General features: G+C 50.3%; 1 long non-coding RNA gene across 1 annotated transcript in view; it reads right to left on the bottom strand.

Moving 5' to 3' along the window:
* Positions 1-19,337: 19,337 nt before the first annotated feature.
* LOC110567980 (uncharacterized) overlaps positions 19,338-23,622 on the bottom strand; it is a 28,249-nt gene continuing 23,964 nt past the window's right edge. Inside the window, exon 4 of the long non-coding RNA XR_002478310.2 lies at positions 19,338-22,137. This is a non-coding gene — a long non-coding RNA (uncharacterized LOC110567980). The remainder of the gene's footprint in view (positions 22,138-23,622) is intronic.

Below are 23,622 nucleotides of genomic sequence, written 5' to 3'. Positions count from 1 at the left end.
GCGTGGCTGGATTTGGAGGGAGGAGGAGGTAAAGGTAATCAACGTCACATTAGGTCATAAGCAGCGGGCCCTGATCCAGTCCGACTGGTGTCCTCATGAGAAGAGGGAGTGACAGCGGGGATGTGTGTGCCCAGACGAAGGGCCCTGTGAGGACTCGGGAAGGAGGCAGCTTTCCGCAAACCACGGAGAGAAGCCTCAGGAGGAGCCAGCCTGGCTGACACTTTCACCTCCGACTTCCAGCCTCCAGAACTGAGATACTAAGTTTCTGTTATTTCAATCTCTCAGCCTGCGGTATGTTGTTATAGCAGCCTATGTGGACTGAGACACACCCCATCCCTGATTCCCCAGCAAATTCTGTCACCTCTACCTGGAAAACCCGTCCAGACTTTCCCCATCACTCACCACCCAGCGCCTCCATCCAAGACACCAGTGTCCCCTGCCTGGCTGGGGGCCGTTCCTGCCTCCCTGGGTTCCTATTTATGACCTTGCCTCCAAGTCTGTTCTCCAGCCCGCAGCTGGGGCGATCCCTCAAACCACAGTGGCATCAGGCCCTTCCCGGGCTCCACACCTTGCCTGATTTCCCTTCTTACCCAGGGGGAAAGCCAAATTCTTTACGGTGACCCTCAGTGCCTGACCCAGATCCAGCCTCCCCTGGTTCCCAATGCTCCTCCATGCTGGCCCCGTGTCTGAGGTGCCATGTTGCTCCTGCCTCAGGGCCTTTGCACGGCCTGTTCCCGCTGCACAGACAGCTCTTCCTGCAGGTCTCTGCACGGCTGGTGCACTCACTTCCTTGAGGGCTCTACCACAAGCCTGCGCTCAGAGCCCACGTTGTGCTGCTGCGGCAGGATACCACAGACTGTGCACTTTATACAGAAGGGAACTGTGTTTCCTCCCAGTTCTGGAGGCCGAGAAGTTGGCAGGTGTGTCATCCCACAGCAGAAGGTGGAAGAGCAAAGAGAAGGCAAGAGAGGGGAGGGGGCCGGCTCTCACGACGGTGGCACTCGTCCTTTCACGAGGCCGCCTCTCACTAGTCACCCCGGGGCCGAGTCTCCACCCAGCAGCGCCACCTCACAACACTGTGGCCTTGGGGAATAAGTTCCCAACACGTGTGTCTCGGGAGAAGCATTCGAAGCACAGCAGCCCCCTGTGAGTGGCTCTGCCGTGGCTCACCGTGGCAGAGTGTGTGTCCCCACCCCTCTGACTGGCTGCTTGAGACTTGCTTTGGGCGATGGAGTGTGAGCAGATGGAACTTTGGCCACGTCCGGCTGAAGGCATTCAATGTGCGTGCACAGCTGAGCCCTGCACCGTGAGAAGGCTGTGCCCACATCAACGCTGCTCCCTCCTTCTGAACCCCGGAAGGGTAGCACAGGGGGTGGACCCAACCCAATCCGATGCCTGAGGCGGAGACACACAGACCCAAGAGAGCGGGTGGAAGCCACCAGAACTGAGGGGTGTTTGCCATGTGCCATGACCCCCACAAGAGCTGACCAATGCACGAGGCCTCCCGCCACCTCGCACCCTCCTCTGCTGTGGCAGCTCATTTCCTCTTGAACACACATATTCTCTAACATTCAGTATAATCCCCTTATTTATCGCGTGCACGGTCTGCCCGCCCTACTAGAAGGTAAGCTACATGAGGGCAGGAATTGTCATCTCTTTTGTTCACCACTGAATCCCCAGTGCTAATGGGAAGAGGCATTGAACACGGATTGTCAAACGAATGGATGGATGAATGAATGAATGAAAATTGGGGTCTGAGACTAGAGCTAATGCCTGGGAGCAATGAGAACACGTAAGAGGAGCCGCCCACCCAGGGCTGGAGATCGGGGCAGATGTGTTAGGAGCACATCCAGGCAGAATCCCTAGGTAGCCACATTGACTCAGCAAATGAAGGTTCCCAGAGAACTTACTCCCTTCACCAGAGTGAACGCAGCCACCTAGAACAGGGAGGGCCAGGTGACATTAACAAGGAGAGAGGGCAAAGGTAAGATAGTGTGTGACTTACCCGAGACGCACACCAGGCCATCGGAATGCCAGGAATAGCGCTGTACCATGCATCTACTGTTCACGCCACTTCCACGCGAGCGCCGAAGCAATTAGAAGGTAGCTATGTTTGTATTAAGCACCTACTGTGTGCCACAGTAGCTGACTGAATACAGCTATGACAGAGACAACTCCCGACTTCGAGGGGCTGGCAAGCAGACAGACTCTGACAGGCAGGGAGGAACAGAGCCAACAAGAGATAGAAATATGGGTATTAATACATACACATTGATGTTGGTATCAGTGGTGGTGGCCGGCAGTGCCAACATTTGTAGACAAGCCAGCAGGCTGAAAACTCAGGCAGGAGTGGAACTTGCTGTTTTGAGGCAGAATTTCTTCTCAGGAAACCTCACTTTTGCTCTCCAGGCGTTCGACTGATTGGACGAGGCCCACCCACATCGGTCAGGATCACCTTCTTTCCTTAAGGCGGGCGGATTGTAGGTGTTAATCGCATCCGCAGAACACCTCCACGGCAACATTTCGCTTCACGTCTGAGTCCCGGGCGGCTGGAGCCTAACCAAGACGACGTAAAACGGACCACAACGTGGCGGAGATGGTCGCAAACCGTGTGAATGTACTTAATCCACAGGACTGTACACTTCAAAATGGTTAAAGTGGTGACCTTTATGCTACATATATTCAACCACTTTTTTTTTTCTTCAGACAGATTTTCACTCTGTCGCCCAAGCTGGAGTGCAGTGGTGTGATCTTGGCTCATGAAACCTCGGCCTCCCGGATTCCAGCAATTCTTCCACCTCAGCCTCCTGAGTAGCTGGGATTACAGATGCATAACACCATGCCCAGCTAATTTATTATTATTATTATTTTGAGACAGAGTTTTACTCTGTTGGCCAGGCTGGAGTGCAGTGGTGAGATCTTGGCTCACTGCAACCTCTGCCTCCTGAGTTCAAGCGATTCTCCTGCCTCAGCCTCCCAAGCAGCTGGGATTACAGGCTCCCACCACCACGCCAGACTAATTTTTGTATTTTTGGTAGAGACAGGGTTTTACCATGTTGGCCAGGCTGGTATCGAACTCCTCACCTCAGGTGCTCCCCCTGCCTCAGCCTCTCAAAGTGCTGGGATTACAGGTGTGAGCATTTTTAGTAGAGACAAATTCTTGCCATGTTGCGCAGGCTGGTCTCAAACTCCTGACCTCAAGCAATCCACCCGCCTCAGCCTCCCAAAGTGCTGGGATTACAGGTGCGAGCCACTGCACACAACCTAACCACGATTTTTAAAACGTATCACAGGCTTTAATGAAGGTGAACATAGATGCCTGAACACCCAGGAGGTGTAACCAACTTCACCTGGAAGCCAGAAAACACCAAAATGCAGGTGAGAGCTGTGACCAAAACAGGCTCCAATTAGCAGCACCGTGTTTGGAAGCAGCGCTGAGCCGTGAGAGCACCCTCGTGTGTGGCGCATTCCCACGCCCAGCCCCTGCGTGCTCCTGGCTGGCAACAAAAGAATCGTACTGGGACCATTTCCAGTTCTCATCCCCACTGACTTCAATTGGTGGGTGTGGTGGGCAGAATAATGATCCCTACCCCAAGGTGTCAGCACCCGTGAATATGCCACGTTACTCTGCAGGTGCAGATGGGATTAAGCGAAGGACCCTGGGCTGGGGAAACGCCTCTGGATACCAAGGTGGCCTGACATCACCACAGGGGTCCTTACAGGGGAAGAGGGCGGCAGGAGGGTCGGCGAAGGAGCTGAGGCCGCGAACGCAGTCACATCTGTACCATACGCAGGGCCATGAGCTATGACAGAACAGGGCGACCTCTAAAAGCTGGAAGAGGCGAGGAGGTAGGTTTTCCGCTAGAGCCTTCAGAAGCAACGCAGCCTGGCCGGCGCTTTTATCATCGCCAAGCGGGACCCGCTTCAGGCTTCTGAATTCCACTGCAAGACGACCGAGGTGTGTTCTGTTCAGCCGCAGGGTCTGTGGCGGTCCATTCCGGCACCCACAGGGCTGCGCACGGCTGCAAACGGCACAGCGCTCGTTGAGACTCCGGCTGCCCCTCCACACATCTGTCCTGACGTCTTGGGAAAGGTTGGGAAAGGGCCTTGGCCACTTGTTTGGTTTTTGTTTTGAGACGGGATCTCACTCTGTTGTCCAGGTTGGAGTCCAGTGATGCAATCACAGCTCACTGCAGCCTCGACCTCCTGGGCCCAAGTGATTTCACCCTCCCATTCAGCCTCTGGAGTAGCTAGGACTGCAGGCGCACTTGGCTAATTTTTATTTATTTTTTGTAGAGATGAGGTCTTGCCATGTTGCCCAGGCTGTTCTCAAACTCCTGGGCTCAAGCAATCCTCTGGCCTCAGCCTCCCAAAGTCCTGGGATTACAGATTGAGCCGCCATGCCCGGCCAGACCTTGGCCACATAAAGAGCTCTGTCCCCAAACCTGCACAGGGCACTCAGTCCAGAGGGCCTGCGCCTGCGCCACAGGATACATGGCCAGAAGGCAGACTAATCGGGAGGAGCACAGAATCACGCGTCACGGTGTAAACTGCTGTCGAAACCACAGGTGAATCCAGTCCATTCTAGTGTGGCCTGGTGGACACCTCACGGTTCTGTTCCGTTCAATTCCACGGTCATCTCATTGTACCAGGTCCTGGGACGCAGAGAGGGCGTCAGGCACAGTGCTTGCCCTAAAGGGCTTCTGAGTTTTGCGGAGCTGGAAGGGCCGACCTGAGACTGGCCCAGCAGGCACCAGAAGGATATACCAGGCAGCCAGGAGCAGCCTAGGAGGCCGGCACGGCACTGGCTGCTCACAGGCCCTCCCCCGCCAAGGGGCTACAGCCACTGCTGCACGCCGCCAAGTGCATCAGGATTTATTATTAAATCCCAGGTGGGAAGCAGAGGGACAAAGAGAGGTTGGCGTCACTCAACCCAAGGGACACGGTGCTTTTTTTTTAAATATTTTTTTAAACTGTGGTCAAACTTGTATAACACGGTGTTGGAAACAGATGCTCGGTGCCGCAAAGAAAAATCAGCACTGAGACAAAGGATTTTTCAGGAACGCAATTTTTACTTCCAGGACTGCAGGAAGGGGACCCTCGCTAGCCATCGTGCCACGAGAGTACAATGAACAAAGGAAAACACACACATTTGTCCCTTACGCATCTGGGGCCGTCCTCACTGCTGTGTCTGATCTCCGCTGGCTGGAGCCAGACCTCACAATCTAAACTAAAATGCGACTGACAACTTAACACTTTTCTAAAGAGGTAAAAGCAGTGGAGAGCTGGGACCTGCCTGTGAGCACGTCCAGCACAGATAACTTGGTTAAAGTACAAGGACATGGAATGTGCTACGTGCCTGTAAGTGTGGCGTGTCTAACAACTACGTAGGATAGGGCTTCACAAAGTTAACAAGAAAGGAAACTTTAAAAAGGAACTTTACTTCCCACACATGAAATTTACCACCATGACCATTTTTAAGTGTGTAGTTCTGTGGCATTAAGCACATTCACGGCCATGTGCGACCATCCCTGCCATCGCTCACAGAACTCTTTTCCTCTTGCAAAGCAAACTCTGTCCCCGTTAAACACAGTCCCCATTCCCCATCCCCCCGCCCCCACGCCACCGTTCCGCTTTCTGCCTCTGTGAATCTGACTCCTCCCGGGCCTCACTGAATCATTGAAGGGGAGGTCACTGAACTCGTGCTTCTGTGACTGGCCTCTGACTCAGCCTAATGTCCTCATCCCTGTGTAGCCTGGGTCAGAATTCCCTTCCTTTCAAAGGCTGAATGGTATGCCCCTATGAGAACAGAACACATCTAGGGAACACTTCTTGAGGGCCTGCTGGGAAGTGGAAGGAGCCCAGAATGGACAGGCCGAGGTCCGGCCCTCAAGGAGCTCACAGGACAGGGAAAGCGCCCTGGAGAGGTGGCGTGGGGGGCCACACCTGCACAGCCACACACCTGCCTCGCCCCCAGCCAACGCTGCCATTTTTGCTCCAACCCTGGCCGGCCAAGTTCCTGCCCCACCAGGGCCTCCAGGTGAGCTGCAGCAGGAAGAACATGGATAAAACTAGCCGTTGGCCAGGGGAGGCGGCTCACACCTGTAATCCCAGCACTTCGGGAGGCCGAGGCAGGTGGATCACCTGAGGTCAGGAGTTCGAGACCAGCCTGGCGAACATGGTGAAACCCTGTCTCTACTAAAAATACAAAAATTAGCCAGGCATGGTGGCATATGTCCTGTAATCCCAGATACTTGGTAGGCTGAGGCAGGCAAATCGCTTGAACCTGGGAGGTGGAGGTTGCAGTGAGCCGAGATTGCGCCGCTGCACTCCAGCCTGGGCAACAGAGGGAGATTCCTTCTCAAAAAAGTAACAACGTAACCATCAATGCATGGACCTGCCTCGCTCCCTCTGCACCGCCAGTGGGAGTAGAAATGGGCGCAAGCAGCCACCTCGTGAGGGGCCCAGGGCATCGCCAGCTGTGCTGGTTACAAACATTGCACGTGCCTCTGAGAGCATTTCCCCTAAGTCAAGTTTCCAGAAGTGAAATTCCTGAATCAAAGAGTCAGATGTCAGTCACAATGAAAACTACAGCTCCTTTCTCTTCTTCGCTATGAATTTGTAAAAGCAGGTATGAAATGGACAAGCAGAATGCTGACAGCCTCTCGTTCCCCTCGGGGAAACGTACAAGTGAATTTCCCTAAACGCAGTTAGGTAAGCACGGGGAAACTTCACACACAGAAACAGATAAGATGAGCCACCACTCTTCCGTGGGTTTATCCAAAATGTTGCTTCTCTACTAGAAAGAAAAAAGAGCCGGGCGTGGTGGCTCATGCCTGTAATCCCAGCATTTTGGGAGGCTGAGGTGGGCTGATCACCTGAGATCAGGAGTTTGCGACCAGCCTGGACAACATGGTGAAACCCCGTCTTTACTAAAAATACAAAAATTAGCCAGGCGTGGTGGTGCCCGCCTGTAATCCCAGCTACTGGGGAGGCTGAGGCAGGAGAATAGCTTGAACTGGGGAGGCAGAGGCTGCAGTGAGCCAAGATTGTGTCATAGCCCTGTAGCCTGGGTAACAAGAGTGAAACTAATGAAAGGAAGAAAGGAAGAAAAAAAGAAAAGAAAAGAAGGAAGGAAGGAGGGAAGGAAAGAAAGAAAGAAGAAAGGAAGGAGAGAAGGAGGGAAGGAAGGAAGGAGGGAAGGAGGGAGGAGATAAAGAGGAAGGGGGGAGGGAGGAAGGAAAGAAGGAAGGAAGGAGGGAGGGAGGGAGGAGATAAAGAGGAAGGGAGGGAGGGAGGAAGGAAAGAAGGAAGGAAGGAGGGAAGGAGGGAAGGAAGGAAAGAAGGAAGGAAGGAGGGAAGGAGGGAGGAGATAAAGAGGAAGGGAGGGAGGGAAGGAAAGAAGAAAAGCCAGGGTGTCCCACAGCACAGAACTGCTACCTCCCTCCTGCTCCCACACACAGCTCCCCGGACACTGCCAGGCTCTAGGGGCTGGGTAGCCCTTGTCTTTAACCCTCTCAGGACACAGATTAGAGATTCAGGAACAAACAAAGCACTTCTTACCTGTAACTTGAGCATCTCAAAACCCAAGGACTGGCTAGGCGTGGTGGTTCACACCTGTGACCCCAGCACTTTGGGAGACCAAGGTGGGAGGATCATCTGAAAGCCAGAGGTCAAGGCTGCAGTAAGTCAAGATGGCGCACTGCACTCTGGCCTGGGTATCTTAGCCCGTTTTCATCCTGCTGATAAAGATATCCCCGAGACTGGGAAGAAAAGAGGTTTAATAGACTCACAGTTCACATGGCTGGGAAGGCCTCGCAATCATGGCGGAAGGCAAAAGGCACATCTCACATGGAGGCCGCAAGAGAGAATGAGGGCGAAGTGAAAGCAGAGACCACTTATAACACCATCAGATCTCTTGAGATTTATTCACTACACAAGAGCAGTTATCTCCCACCGGGTCCCTCCCCAACATGTGGGAATTATGGGAGCACAATTCAAGATGAGATTTGGGTGGGGACACAGCCAGACCCTATCACTGGGTGACATAATGAGTCCCTGCCTCTAAAAACAAAGATTTTTTTTTTCAGAGACAGGGTCTCGCTATGTTGCCCAAGCTGGAGTGCAGTGGCTATTCACAGGCACGATCCCACTACTGATCAGCACGGGAGTTTTGACCTGCTCCATTTCCAACCTGGGCCGGTTCACCCCTCCTTAGGCAACCTCCCCGCTCCCAGGAGGTCACCATATTGATGTCGAACTTAGTGCAGACACCCGATTAGCATAGCACACTACAGCCCAGAACTCCTGGACTCAAGCAATCCTCCAGCCTCAGCTTCCCGAGTAGCTGGGACTACAGCCACTGCGTCCAGCAAAAATAAAATTTTTAAAAACCACAAGGGCTGACTCCCAAGGTCGGGGACCTCCACGGGGCTGGCCATGGTGGGGGAGTTCACAGGGAGGAGGGTCTTCGCTACTCCCGGCTGCCTTAGAGCAGGTGTCCCCACATCCATACCTGTGCACGTTGGTAAGTTGGGCACAGAAATTTAACTGAGTGCCGTCTCATTCACATTTCCATCCCCAGGGACTGGGGCACAGAAGGTTTCGGTAAATCCATTTGTGCACGAATGGCTGTTTTTTTTCTTAATTTCCTTGTTCCATGAGACCTGTACAAAAAGAAAGAGAAAGTTCTGGCCAGGTGGACACCAGCAGGCCGTCACCTGGGGTCCAATCTGAGACTGCCAATCTGTGTTTTCCCACCTCCCTTCCCCTCTGCCCACTCTTAGGAGTTTTTTGACCAGGGCGACCAGCACGTCACACCTAGCCAACACCCCAGGGGCTTCCAGAACCGCAAGCTCGTGGCATCTGTGTGTTTCTGTCTTGGAAGTCCACCAGCTCCTGCCATCCCAGAACAGGCTGTTTACTTGGAGCTCATGCAGAGAACCTCAGAGCTGGGAGGAGGCGAGAGCCCCAGACACACGTGACCAAGGTCCCACAGTGAGACGGTCAAGGGTGACGACTCCCTGTCCTCCGCCCATGCTCTGCTCTTTCCGTTCTCCTCCCCAGGCTATTCATTCCTCTGAGCCTCAGTTTCCCCAACTATAAAATGGAGATGAAGGCAATGACCACTCACCTACACAGCACCACAGCTGTCTGAGGAAGGACGGTCGGCTCCACAGCCGAGAGGAGGAAGCTGAGGAAAGAGCGGACGAGGGACTGGATCTCAACGTCGCACACAGCCTGGGGTGGCTCTGGGAGCTGGAGGGAGGCAGCTGCTCCATTCCTGCCCCGACCCATGGGAGACTCTCCCCTTGCTGCATGGGCAGGCGGACCGGCCACCTCCACCCCGTCACCCCGATACAAATGCCCACGGCCTCCTCCAGCCCCCACTGAGAACCTACACAAATGGTCTCAGAGAAACTACAGCCCTGAAACTTCGACAAAGCTACAGGCATGGCAGCTCTCTCAAGCCGTGGTCCACACCACCAGCTCATTCAACCTGGCTCACTGAGGACCTGCACCGCGTGGAACTGTGTCCCCCAAAGCGATGTCTTCAAGTCTCAACCTCAAGACCTATGGATGTGGTCTTATTTGGAAGTGCGGTCTTTGCAGATGTAATGACACCAAGACAGGATCACAATGGAGTGGGTGGGCCCTCATCGAATGACTGGCGACCCTGTAAGAGGAGAGAAATGTGGATGCACACACAGAGAGGCCGTGTAAACACGGAGGCAGACACACACACAGAGAGGCCGTGTAAACACGGAGACAGATACACACACACAGAGAGGCCGTGTAAACACGGAGGCAGACACACACACACAGAGAGGCCGTGTAAACACGGAGGCAGACACACACACACAGAGAGGCCGTGTAAACACGGAGACAGACACATACACAGAGAGGCCGTGTAAACACGGAGGCCGATACACACACACAGAGAGGCCGTGTAAACACGGAGACAGATACACACACACAGAGAGGCCGTGTAAACACGGAGGCCGATACACACACACAGAGAGGCCGTGTAAACACGGAGGCAGACACACACACACAGAGAGGCCGTGTAAACACGGAGACAGACACATACACAGAGAGGCCGTGTAAACATGGAGACAGACACACACACAGGCCGTGTAAACACGGAGGCAGACACACACACACAGAGGCCGTGTAAACACGGAGGCAGACACACACAGAGAGGCCGTGTAAACACGGAGGCAGACACACAGAGAGGCCGTGTAAACACGGAGGCAGACATACAGAGAGGCCGTGTAAACACGGAGGCAGACACACAGACAGAGAGGCCGTGTAAACACGGAGGCAGACACGCAGAGAGGCCGTGTAAACACGGAGGCAGACACACACAGAGAGGCCGTGTAAACACGGAGGCAGACACACAGAGAGGCCGTGTAAACACGGAGGCAGACACACACACAGAGAGGCCGTGTAAACACGGAGGCAGACACACACAGAGAGGCCTTGTAAACACGGAGGCAGACACACACACAGAGAGGCCGTGTAAACACGGAGGCAGACACACACAGAGAGGCCGTGTAAACACGGAGGCAGACACGCAGAGAGGCCGTGTAAACACGGAGACAGACACACACAGAGAGGCCGTGTAAACACGGAGACAGACACACACAGAGAGGCCGTGTAAACACGGAGACAGACACACACACAGAGAGGCCGTGTAAACACGGAGGCAGACACACACACAGAGAGGCCGTGTAAACACGGAGGCAGACACACACACAGAGAGGCCGTGTAAACACGGAGGCAGACACACACACAGAGAGGCCGTGTAAACACGGAGGCAGACACGCAGAGAGGCCGTGTAAACACGGAGGCAGAGGTAGGAGTGAGGCTTCCACAGATCAGGAGCTCCAAGGTTTCCGGCACCCACCAGCAGCCGGCAGAGGCGAGGAAGGGAACTCTCCTAGAGTCTCAGAGTGGGCAGAAGCCACCGCCCGCAGCCAGGTGAGGCCGTGTGCCCAGTCCTGGTCAACGGACTGAGGATGAGGGGATGTGTGCCCAGCAGCAGGGACCGCCATGAACTGGAGGCCAGGGCCGCTGGATTGAGACAAATAAACGCAGCAGGTCCTCAAATACCAGTTCTTTCTACAGAGCGTGGCTGAGGCCTCCCCAGGTCTGCGTGGGCTTTCTCCGGGTGCACCAGTTCCCTCCCACATCCCAAGGGCGTACCGAGGCTCATGGCATGTCTACATGGGCCCAGTCTGCGTGAGTGTGGGTGTCCCACGGAGGTCCCACAGAGGCACGTCCTATCCAGCACGGGTGCCCGCCTTGGCCCTGAGCTGCCAGATGAGCCCTGGCCACCTGCCACCCTAAACTGGAGAAAGCAAGTTAGAAAATGAATAAATAAATGAATACAAATTATTATCAAATAAAAATTATAGGCTGGGCACGGTGGCTCACGCTTGTAATCCCAGCACTTTGGGAGGCTGAGGCAGGCGGATCGTGAGGTCAGGAGATTGAGACCATCCTGGCTAACGTGGTGAAACCCCAACTCTACTAAAAATGCAAAAAGATTAGCGGGCCATGGTGTTGCGTGCCTGTAGTCCCAGCGACTTGGGAGACTGAGGCAGGAGAATCACTTGAACCCGGGAGGCAGTGGTTGCAGTGAGCCGAGATCGTGCCACTGCACTCCAGCCTGGGCGACAGCGCAAGACTCCGACTCAAAAAAAATAAGTATATATATAAAGCCTATGGTAATCACACAAATGCATGACACTAAACGCCGCGTGTGAGGGTGCTCGGGAAGCCGCCATACTCACGGTTGCTTGTCTTTCAGCTGCGCGGTGGGAGGAGGCGCTCCCAACAGCTCTCACTCTGCAGACACAGATTCCTTGATTTCAGTGCCACCACCCCCACCAAACACTTTGTAGATAATTCTCACTTGTTTGCACTGATCTTTCTTATGTAGGTGTAGCTACCTATACCTGTAGGGATAGCTTACATTTATTTCAACGTTTCATATTAGAAATGTTTAGGTCTTTAGAAATTTGATGGTGTTTTTTGTTTTTTGTGGAGTTTTTTTTTTTGAAATAAGGTTTCACTCTGTCACCCAGGCTGGAGTGTGGTGGTGTGATCACAGATCACTGCAAACTTGGCCTCTGAGGCTCAAGCGATCCTCCCACCTCAGCCTCCTAAGTAGCTGGGACTGTAGACACACACCACCTTTTCCTGGCTAATTTTGGGGAGTATTTTTTGTAGAGACGGGGTTTTGTCATGTTCCTCAGGCTGGTTTTGAACTCCTGGCCTCAAGCGATCTGCCCACCTCAGCCTCCCGAAGTGCTGGGATTACAGGTGTGAACCACTGCGCCTGCTCTGGTGATGTTTTGAGAATGGAAATATGCCGTAGGAATTTAACTTTTGTTTATATCAATTAGCCTTTGGTAAAATTGGTTTCATTATATGTTGTCTCACATAAAGTCACGGTTTCCAGGAAACTGTGATGAGACTGAGGACTTGCTGTATGCCATTATCTGTTTAAAAGAAATTGTAGGTACTAACATGGCCCATTTCCATGGGGCCTGAGGTGAAAAGCCCAAGGTGAAGGTGATGGCTTCGGTCTCCGAGTCCCCAAGTCTCTCATCTCCAACACTTGTTCTCTGTCCTGTGCAGTACCCCTTGGGAAGCACTGACTTTCTTCCCCCAGCCAGTGGTCCCAAATAGTCATCTCTGTAGTTGCAGAAGCAGAGGATTGGACTGAGCCTTTGCGTTGCCTAAAAGCAGGAGAACCCCGCCCTCTAGCGTCTGTCACCACAGCAAGTGGGGCACTTCCATTTCCAAAGTGGAAATTCGGCGCCTTCAAAGATGTATCCCGCAGGGATGTGGATGAAGCTGGAAACCACCATTCTCAGCAAACTAACACAGGAACAGAAAACCAAACACTGCATGTTGTCACTCAGAAGTGGGAGTTGGAACAATGAGAACACATGGACACAGGGAGGGGAGCATCACACACCGGGGCCTGTCGGGAGGTGGGGGGCTAGGAGAGGAAGAGCATTAAGAGAAATACCTAATGCAGACGATGGGGTGATGGGTACAGCAATCCACCATGGCACTTGTATACCTATGCACCAAATCTGCATGTTCAGCACATGTACCCCAGAACTTAAAGCATGATTTAAAAAAAAAAGATGTAAGCCCAAGGGAGGTCAAGGTCAGAAATGGGCAAATTCTTTCCATGACTCTAGCCTGATAAAGACACCCACAACCCTCCCAGCACTTGCAAGACTTGATCTGAAACCAGCTTCTAATAGCTCCCGAAGTAAAATGCCTTAGAGACATGGGGTAACCAAGTTACAAACGCACGTTCCGTTTGATGCAGGCATTCCACCTCCAGAACTGTACCCTACCAATAGAGCTGTGCATGTGCAGATTCACCTGTGCACAGATTACTGTTGCAGCGGCTGGTGTTAGTGAGGAACGGACGCTACCGAAATGTGCCCCTGGAGAGTAGGTGTACACGCTTCTGCTGCATGGAACATCCGGCGGTGCTGGAGAAATCAGGAAATCTGCACATTCATGTTCACAGTGGCATTTTCACAACAGCCAACAGGTAGAAATCACCCCGATGTCCACCAACAGGTCAATGGATAAACACAATGTGGTCGCTACGCACAATGAAATATTACTCAACTTTAAAAAAGAAGGAAATTCTGACACATGCTACAACGTGGATGAGCCTTGAAGACAATGTGCTCAGTAAAATAAAACAGTCACAGGCCGGACACAGTGGCTCACGCCTGTAATCCCAACACTCTGGGAGGCCCAGGGAAGTGGATCATCTGAGGTCAGGAGTTCGAGACTAGCCTGACCAAAATGGTGAAACCCTGTTTCTACTAAAAATACAATAATAATAATAAAAGAAAATTAGCGGGCTGTGGTGATGCATGCCTGTGATCCCAGCTACTCAGGAGGTTGAGGCAGGAGAATCGCTTGAATCCAGGAGGCAGAGGTTGCAGTGAGCCAAGATCATGCCACTGCACTCCAGTCTGGGCAACAGAGCAAGACTCCATCTCAAAAAAAAAGGCAGTCACAAAAAGACAAATGATTGTACTTGTATGAGTCTCTTTTTTTTTGAGATGGACTCTCACTCTGTCACCCAGACTAGAGTGCAGTGGCATGATCTCACTGGAGCCTCTGCCTCCTGAGTTCAAGCCATTCTCCTGCCTCAGCCTCCTGAATAGCTGGAATTACAGGCGTGCACCACCACACCCAGCTAATTTTTGTATTTTTAGTAGAAACGGGGTTTTACCATGTTGGTCAGGCTGATCTTGAACTCCTGACCTTGTGATCTGTCTGCCCGCCTCGGCCTCCCAAAGTGCTGGGATTACAGGCATGAACCACCGCGCCTGGCCCCCTGCACTTGTATGAGTTTCTTAGAGTAGTCATACGCATAGAGACGGGCAATAGAATAGTGGGTGTCAGGGGCTGAGGGAAGGGAGAACCGGCAGTTAGTGTGTAACGGGGACAGAGTTTTGGTTTTGCAAAACAAAAAAAAAGGTCTGGAGGCTGATGGTGGTGATGATTGCAAAACGATGCAAATGTACTTAATATCACTGAACTGTACACTTATTAGTAAAATAGTTAAGATGGTGAATTTTATGTTATGTGTCTTTTACCATTAAAAAATGAGGAAATTTATTTGCTATTGTGGCACACATGCAAAAAGAAATTATTTTCCTATCTCCTTCCTCCTAGAGATATGGAAATATCTCCAGCTTATTACACAAAAATAAGGCGGAGAACAACGTGTGTATGATGTGCTAACCCTCATGCCAAAACAGGAAATACACATGCAATTGCTTGTAACTGCATAAAGTATCTCGAGGACCCGCATGAAACTGGGCACGTTGGCTGCTCTTGGTGAGGTCGTAGGAGGCTGGGTACAGAGCCAGCAGGGGACTTCTTGGTTATTTTTATCTTGAACCATGAGAATGTATTAATCACACATACAGTAAGTAAGTAAAATAAAATTGCCATTTTGGGACAGAATAAAGCCATTTGTGGAAAGCCATATACGAGTTACCTGCATACAGACTGGTGTAATGGTGGTACAGACTACGACTATTCTGCTGGAAATAAAAGTGACCTACATGGACCCCAGGTACAGACCTGTTATGAACTGAATAGTTATCAAAATTCAGATGTTGAAACCCTAATCCCCTGTGGTGTTAGGAGGTGAGGACTCGGAGGTAATGAGGTTGTGAGGGTGGAGCCCGATGATGAGGTCAGTGCCTTTATAAGAAGAGAGAAGAGAGCTTGCTCACTCTGTCTCCCCCATCATCTGAGGATACAGTAAGAAGGCGGCCGTCTGCAAACCAGGAAGAGACCTCACTAGGCACAGGACTGGCCAGCAGCTTGATCTTGAACTTCTAGCCTCCAGAACTGTGAGAAATCAATTTCTGTTGTTTAATCTGCTCATCTGTGGCATTCTTCACAGCAGCCCCCGCTGAGTGAGATAAGACCTGAAGCCTTCTTAGGGGTTTAACTACATGGTCTGATCAATTACAGATGCTAATGCCTTCCTTCCACCGAGACTCACTTGCTAAATGACTTCCGTGTGAAACATGGAAACAGGAAAGTGAGAGTCACGGGAACATGAGGCTCCCTGCACTTTGGGCAGCCAGGGAAACGAGCTTCTAACTCTTAAACATCTCTGGGGAGGGAGAGACCATGGCAGGGGGCTTGAGTTTCATGTCATGGACTCACAAAGTTGGGGTTTCAGAAGGGACCCCAGGAATCAGCTAGTCCAACCCCCATTCCACAGAGCATCAAACCAAGGCCCAGACTGAGGAAGTGACGGTCTGAAGTCTCACAGCTGCATCACTACACTTGGCCCTCACAGCGCACGGGCCTAGGCTGGGCACTTAACAGCTTTATCCAGCCCTATCCCAACAACACCGTAAAAGGTAGGCATGCTTATTATCGTCTTCTGTTTTCTGTTGCTTATAAACAGAATATCTGAAACTCAGTAACTGATAAAGCGAAGGAACTTATTTTTCACAGCTACTTCTCACAGCTGCCAAACTAAAATGACTTTGGCAGCTGAGAAGTGCAAGGCCAAGAGGCCACATGGTGACAGCCTTCCCACCGGTCACGTGGCGAGGGGCTGCGTGTGCTGATGTGCTAGTTCAGGGGTCTCTTCCTCTTATGAAGCCACCAGCTCCCCTCCCATGATAACCCATCAATCCACTAACCATGAATGAATGAATGACTCCATCCATGAGGGCAGAGTCCAGTCACCTCTCAAAGGCCCGTCTCTCAATACGGCCACAGTGGGGACAGTTTCAGTCTGAGTTTTGGAGGGGACATTCAACATAGCACACATTATCCTCATTTTACAAATGGGAGATCTTGAGAAATTAACTTTCATGCCCAAGGTCTCGACCTCTCCCCATGGTGGGGCCAGGATGAAGCCCGGGTCTGCAGCGTTCCAGAGGCCAGGCCCTGGGCTGTTGTTTGCCCTGATTCCCCACACAGTGCCCGTCGTCATCCTAGGCTGGTTGAGAAATGGCAAATCCAACATGGAGCTGCTGGCCCCACACCTCCACCACCACTATTACTCCCCGCTGCTCTTTCTCTCTCCATTACCCTGCACGTCCAACCCCGCAGCAAGGGCTGCACCCCCACCTCCTGTCCCCTTCCTCCACCTCCACCTCCACCCTGGCCCAGCCTCCACCTCCTGTCCCGTTCCCTCCACCTCCACCTCCACCCTGGCCCAGCATCCACCTCCTGTCCCCTTCCCTCCACCTCCACCCTGACCCAGCATCCACCTCCTGTCCCGTTCCCTCCACCTCCACCTCCACCCTGGCCCAGCATCCACCTCCTGTCCCCTTCCCTCCACCTCCAGCCTCCACCCTGGCCCAGCCTCCACCTCCTATCCCCTTCCCTCCACCTCCACCCTGACCCAGCATCCACCTCCTGTCCCGTTCCCTCCACCTCCACCTCCACCCTGGCCCAGCATCCACCTCCTGTCCCAGGATCACCCCTTGCCTGCCTTCTTCCTGCTGCCCTGCCCCCAACTCTCCAACCTCTACTTTTTAAAAACAGCTTTATTGAGAATTAATTTACATACCATAAAGCAGCCCTTTTAAAGTATATGATTAAGTGGTTTTTAGAGTATTCATGAAATTGTACATCCAATACCACTATCAAATTCCATCTTCCTCACCCCAGAAAGAAACCCCAGGCCATCGGCAGTCCCTCTCACCCTCCCCTCCCCCAGGCTGAGGCAACTGCTCATCTATTTTCTGTCACTATAGATTTGCCTATTCCTATATTTCATAGAAATTGAATCTTAACAATACATGGTCTTTTGTGTCTGGTTTCTTTAACGGAGCATAATGTTTTTATCGACATTGCCAATATCGAGATGAACTCACTTTTATTTTTGAGACAGAGTTTCACTCTTGTTGCCCAGGCTGGAGTGCCGTGGCATGATCTCAGCTCACTGCAACCTCTGCCTCCTGGGTTCAAGCGATTCTCCTGTCTCAGCCTCCCAAGCAGCTGGGATTACAGGCTCCCACCACCACACCTGGCTAATTTCCGTATTTTTAGTAGAGACGGGGTTTCACTATGTTTGCCTGGCTGGTCTCAAACTCCTGACCTCATGTGACCCACCTGCCTCGGCCTCCCGAAGTGCTGGGATTACAGGTGTGAGCCACCACACCCGGCCTGAACTCACTTTTGTCAGACCCAGACAAAACAGGTCTGGGAAAGCAAAAAACAGTGGAGGCTCACACTTAGGTGTCCGAGATGACTGCTTCAAGAACTTTCCTAAAACCCGTTCGTGTCTTTCGCACGTCCTGGGCTTTGATAAGGTCATCAGCACATGTCCTTTAGGATGGCGGTGACTCAGGCAAGACGCTCCTGGAAGAACTCCTGCCCAGGAACAGCATCTTCACCAATGAACTGACAGCAACTCTGACCTTGGACCTCTGGGACCCATGGACTCTGTTCTAAGCAGCTTATATAAATCTCTTTTTGCCAGTAAAACTCCCCTTACCCTTCCCTCACCGAATGGGCTGGGGGCTTGCCATTCCATGCATTCTGAATGATGACCCTTGTTTCTACTCCTGAGCAATCCCAATGTGTAGAGAGACTTTTTTCTCGAGCCTTTTTTCACGCTGACTTGCTCAAGGTTCACCCGCGTTGAAGGTTGCCATGTGTCGGCGCGTTGTTACTTCTTAGGGCTGGAGATCGTTCCGTCGTGGGGATGCACCACCCCTTGTTCACCCGCTCGTCAGCTGAGGGACTTCGGATTGTTTCCACCTTTTGGTTGTTGTGACTAACGCTGCTATCAACATTCTTGTACAAGCTCGTAGGGACAGATGTCATACTCTACTTCTGAGACTTTTAGAAACATGAACTGATCTCCATCCTCCCCTTGTTCAAATGCCTAGTAGTGTCCTTAGAATGGTTTTAGGATATCATCATGCTCCATGTCACAGCCCACCTGATCTGGGCCAGGAGCCCCCTCCCCAAACTCTGCCAGTCTCCCTTTGCCCTGAGCCCCCACCCAGCTCCAGGCACAGTGGCTGCTCACTGCTCCTCAACACAGAGCTCATTCTCCACCCGCCACCGCCCCTCCACTCACTCCCAACTCTACATCTTTTCAGGGTCACACCCTCAACGCCACAACCCCAGCGGCTGCACCATCTGGGCTGCTCAGGGCATCCGAGTGCCACGCATTCTCTCCACAGCGCTGAGCACGGTCTGAAATTAGCTGACTTCTTTTCCTATTTTTTGTCTTCTCTCTTCCCCTGAGCCTGGACCCCCTGAGTGCAGGGGCCTGGTCTCATTTGCTCTGGTGACCCCAGTTCCTCAGGCGGCATCTGGTTCATAGGAGGTGCTGGGGAAACATGCAATGGATGAGTAACAAAAGACTGAGTGACGGGAAGCCCCAGAACATGGCCTGGCAGAGCGTGGTTCCATACAACACTGCCCTTCCCAGAAGCCTGGCCGCTCACAGACTACCACGCTGGGCGCGCCTGGGTGGGGCTTCGCTGGCATGGTTGGTGGGCTGATGCTGATTTTGGGGTTTTCTCCTGTATCATCAGAGCACATCTCCCCTCTCACAGAGGAAGGCAAATTCATCCTTGGGTCTGTAAGACTTTATTTAAAAAACAGAGGCTCACTTGTTACTCAGGCTAAAGTGCAGTGGCACGATCTCAGCTCACTACAACCTCAGCCTCCCGGGTTCAGGCAATTCTCCTGCCTCAGCCTCCCGAGAGCTGGAATTATAGGCACGCACTGCCATGCCCAGCTAATTTCTTATTTTTAGTAGAGATGGGTTTTCGCCATGTTGGCCAGGCTGGACCCGAACTCCTGACCTCAAGTGATCTGCCTGCCTCAGCCTCCCAAAGTACTGGGATTATAGGCATGAGCCACCATGCCTGGCCTGTAAGACACTGTAATAATACTAGGTTATGTGTGCACGAGCAAATATACACAATCATTTTTTTTCTTCTCCTTTAAATAAATGAGAAAGAATAGACACATGGCCTCGGGTTTGGGACAGAAAACCACTCTGCAGCAGAGGCATCAAAGGCACAAAGCAAGCTTTGGTTCTGCCAGGAGGCCGTTCCTCCGCTGCCAGGAGAGTGCCCACCTGTGTCCCGACGGCTTAGACACCAGCTTCTGCCAGCTCTCAGGAATGTTTCGCTCGTGATCCACTGCTGCGTCTACTTCTTGATGCACTGGCTCCAGCCCAGCCGACACGCACGGCAGCGGAGAGCTGGCTGTCACACCGGCTGCTCAAGCAGTCAGGGGCCAAGTGCAGTCCTGGCACAGGGAGAACTTCCATCACAGCCATGGAGCTCGTCTGTGACTCCGTTTGAAAAGCCGCCTGCTGCGCGGTTTGTCTCTCAGCCGGGTACCCTCACGCATCTGTGGTGGCAACAGGCGAGCCTTGTTGCTGTGGCTGTCCCGATGCACTGGGCTCTGTGCTCCAGCGGGCTGGCCCGGGCATGCTGCAGCAGTTGGCAGAGATGAGAGAGGAAGTGTGCAGTCCCCTGGCAGTTTCAGCTCAGAGCTGGCCTACAGTCACGTCTGCCACACCACTGCTCAAAGCCATTTTCCTCGATGTGCCACACTCAAACAGAGAAAACAGATGCCACCTCTTCAGATGAAGAGCTGCAAAGTCATGGATTTAAAGAGCAGCAAACCCATATCATCACTTCTTACTTTCTTTTTGAGACAGGGTCTTGCTATGTTGCCCAGGCTGGACTAGAACTCCTAAGCTCAAGTAATCCTCCTGTTCACAGACCAAACCAAAGGTAGGCCGGATACTCTCATGTCCCAGTAACAAGATGCAGATGAACCAGGAGAAAAGGGACTTTTTATTTCGGTAACTGGTTATAGAGAGAAGGCCTGGAAATTATCACCAGACCAACTCAAAATTACAATGTTTTCCTGAACTTGTATACCTTGTAAGCTATATGTCTACATGTAAGTGTGCATTCATCTAAAGACATAAACAATTGACTTCTTCGAAACTATAACTAAGATCTGAGTCCTGAAGACCTTCCTCTGGAGCCTTGTAAATTTACTTAATCTAGCTGGGTCCAGATGACAGGGGTGATTACCCGTATCTTGCCTCTTGAGAAATCATGGAGGTTTAGGGAGTTCCTTTAGTCCCCAATAAAGCTCGTTTGTGGAGGCCTGTGGACTTTCTTCAGACCCCCAGTAAAACTTGTTTAATCCTCAACAGGTCCTGTTAAGAATTCCTTTACTATCTCATCATGTTTTAAAGCCCAGGAAAGGCCTTGGCAAAACTCTTGGTGGGCTTTTATTACATTCCAGCCTTTGTATAAGGGTGCTGGCTCTTTCTGCTTTTAATATTTAACTTAACCATTCAGTCAGTACTGGAACAGTTGTTATGGAGGCCTGCGTTAGTGAGACCCAGTCTGCCACAATCCTCGCTGTCAATTTGCTCATGATTTCTATCAGGCTTGTATATTTATTTATCATGAGAACTGTAGGGAGATGGGGCATCGTAATCTTTCTGGCTACTTTCTGCTGAGAAGGGGTTCATTGTTTTAGGGCACTGAATGCAGCATTGGAGTGGAAGAGGTCAATTTGCTCCCAGTAGCACTCTCTCTCTGGGGGCTTAGAGGCAGCGCCTGCTGAAACATAATAGTATGAGCTCAAGGGATGTTTTGGAACAATATACGACAGCAACACAGATAAAGAGGTTGCTGCTGTTTTCTTCTGAAGTGTAGGTTGCCTCATCTTCAGGTCGCAGGGCTGTAAGAAAGCACAGTGTTTCAGCGATTTCCAATTAGGAAAAAATGGGGAAAAAGGAAAAGAAGAAGGAAAAAAATGAAAACATTATTTTGGAGACTTGTAGCCAGAAAAATTAGAATTCCAAACTAGAAAGTAGTAAAATTGAAAAACATCAGACAAGACTAGAATTTAACAACAGGTGTACTCTAGTTTTGAAACATAATCTTTCTCTCTCCAGTTTCCCATTTTTACTAAAGACGAATCATAGTAGGACTGATTTACTGTATTACACTTGGCCAGATTATTTGTATAAAGTACAGCAAGAATAATTATTTTTCAGATAGGCCTTTGAAATTGGATTTGATGGAACTCTGTTCCACAGAAGGAATCTGAGATAAGACCTTTTAGGGCTGGGCCTAGCCATGGATCTGTACCCTCAAATACCGTGAGTCGGGCAAATTCTTCTCTAGATTCCCAGATAACTTGGGGCTACTGGCCTGTCAGGAAGTGACATTCTTTACTTATCACAGGTCAGAATCCCTGTACAGCAACTCTACACAAAATATGAGGCTGGTTTTCAAGGGCTTTATTGGCTCCATTAGTCAAATTTGATTCCTCAAAGGAAAGCACATCATTCCAATCAAAGCCTTGGTAACCAGTTTTTTCAATTGTGTCCTGTTACAAAAGAAAACAGATTTTTATTGCACTTACACAAATAATTATACTGCCATAAATTAAGAATACTCACAAATAGTTTTCAAATTCTGAAGAAATCAGGTAGAGAGAAACAAATATGCTCCAAATTTTGCTCATAAGAGTATACTTTACTTAATTGTTAAAAGCTGTCAATAGTGCAAAAGAAAAGTTCCCTTCACTCTGAAAAGCAAAACAAAGTATCAGCAACGTTTTAAGCAAAATTCAAAAAGATCACTTCAGTCGCCTATTAGTTCAGTTCATATAGTTAATTCTTGTCTTGCTTAATAACTGAACATTTTAGCTCTCTGAGAGTCCTGAACATTTCCCTCTTTTCTGATGTCACAATCTCCAAAGTTATCAGAAGTCTGCATTTAAGAGTACTTGTTAGAGCTTTATCAATAATCATATAATCACCTCCTAAAGAGTAACAAAACAAGACAACAATGGTTCATGGATGACAAAAGTTTTACGGTAGCCATAGTCAAAGACACAATTGTCAAGGGAATTTGTTACCTCTGTGGCACACAATAATTTAACATAACAATTATACTTATTGTTGATAATGTATGCTAAGAAATATCAGAATTAAAAGAGTCTCCCATAACTTTGGAAAACATGCCAATAACATATTTATACAAATACAAATATTTATACAAAAAAAAAAAAACAAAGAAAGCCAAACACTATTTTATATTTGACAATGCTTCCTATATGACTTTTGTACCAAAGAAGCCAAATTTCACCTTTATGCAAGTATACTATTAATGTCAAACCCAATTCTTAATAAAACCTAATAGACATATTTACTCCATTTCAATGTTTGACCATAAGGTAAGATTGTCATAAACCTTTCAGAGCCCTTTATAATTTTTGTTAAAGAGCAGGTTAGTGCTCTAAGAGAAACCCATTATGCTTTTATTTTAATGCTCAATTTACAGAAACACTGGATGATACCCCTTTAACTTTAGCCAATATGTTGACACACAAAATTTCTTTTACAATTAATTTTCTCATAAACCTTCCACAATTTGCTTAAACCTTCAGCTTTATTTTATCCAACTTAAAATAATCCTTTAACCTTTTATTTTATTTATTTATTTATTTCTCTTGAGACAGAGTGTCACTCTGTCACCCAGGCTGGAGTGTGGTAGTGCAGTCTTGGCTCACCGCAACCTCCACTTACCGGGTTCAATAGATTCTCCTGTCTCAGCCTCCTGAGTACCTGAGACTACTGGCACACAGCACCACGCTCAGCTAATTTTTGTATTTTTAGCAGAGATGAGGTTTCACCATGTTTGCCAGGCTGGTCTCAAAATTCTGACCTAAGGTGATCTGCCCATCTCAGCCTCCCAAAGTGCTGGGATTACAGGTGTAAGCCACCACTTCTGGCCAATCCTTTAACCTTTTAATTTAGGTAAAAACCTACATTCCCGTGCCTTCTTATAATCTTTTTACCAAAGGTATATTCTACTTTCCTTACACACCTTGCGTGTAAAACTGTTCTTCAATAGTTTCAAATACATGTTACCCTGTTGACCCTTACATCTTTGGTGAAAACTGTGGTGAGTTTAAGATTTTAATTATGTACTAGGTGTGGAGCCTAGAACCTAGACAGAAGTGCAGATAAGGTCTGACTGTTTCCAGCATCTAACTCCATGAGTCCCA

The sequence above is a fragment of the Aotus nancymaae genome, unplaced genomic scaffold, assembly GCF_030222135.1.
Source record: "Aotus nancymaae isolate 86718 unplaced genomic scaffold, 86718_ANA_hifiasm-v0.15.2.pri h1tg000022l_1, whole genome shotgun sequence".
Classification (NCBI taxonomy): Eukaryota; Metazoa; Chordata; class Mammalia; order Primates; family Aotidae; genus Aotus; species Aotus nancymaae.
Note: the sequence above shows the minus strand (reverse complement) of the source record. Positions and strands in the feature narration are given on the sequence as shown.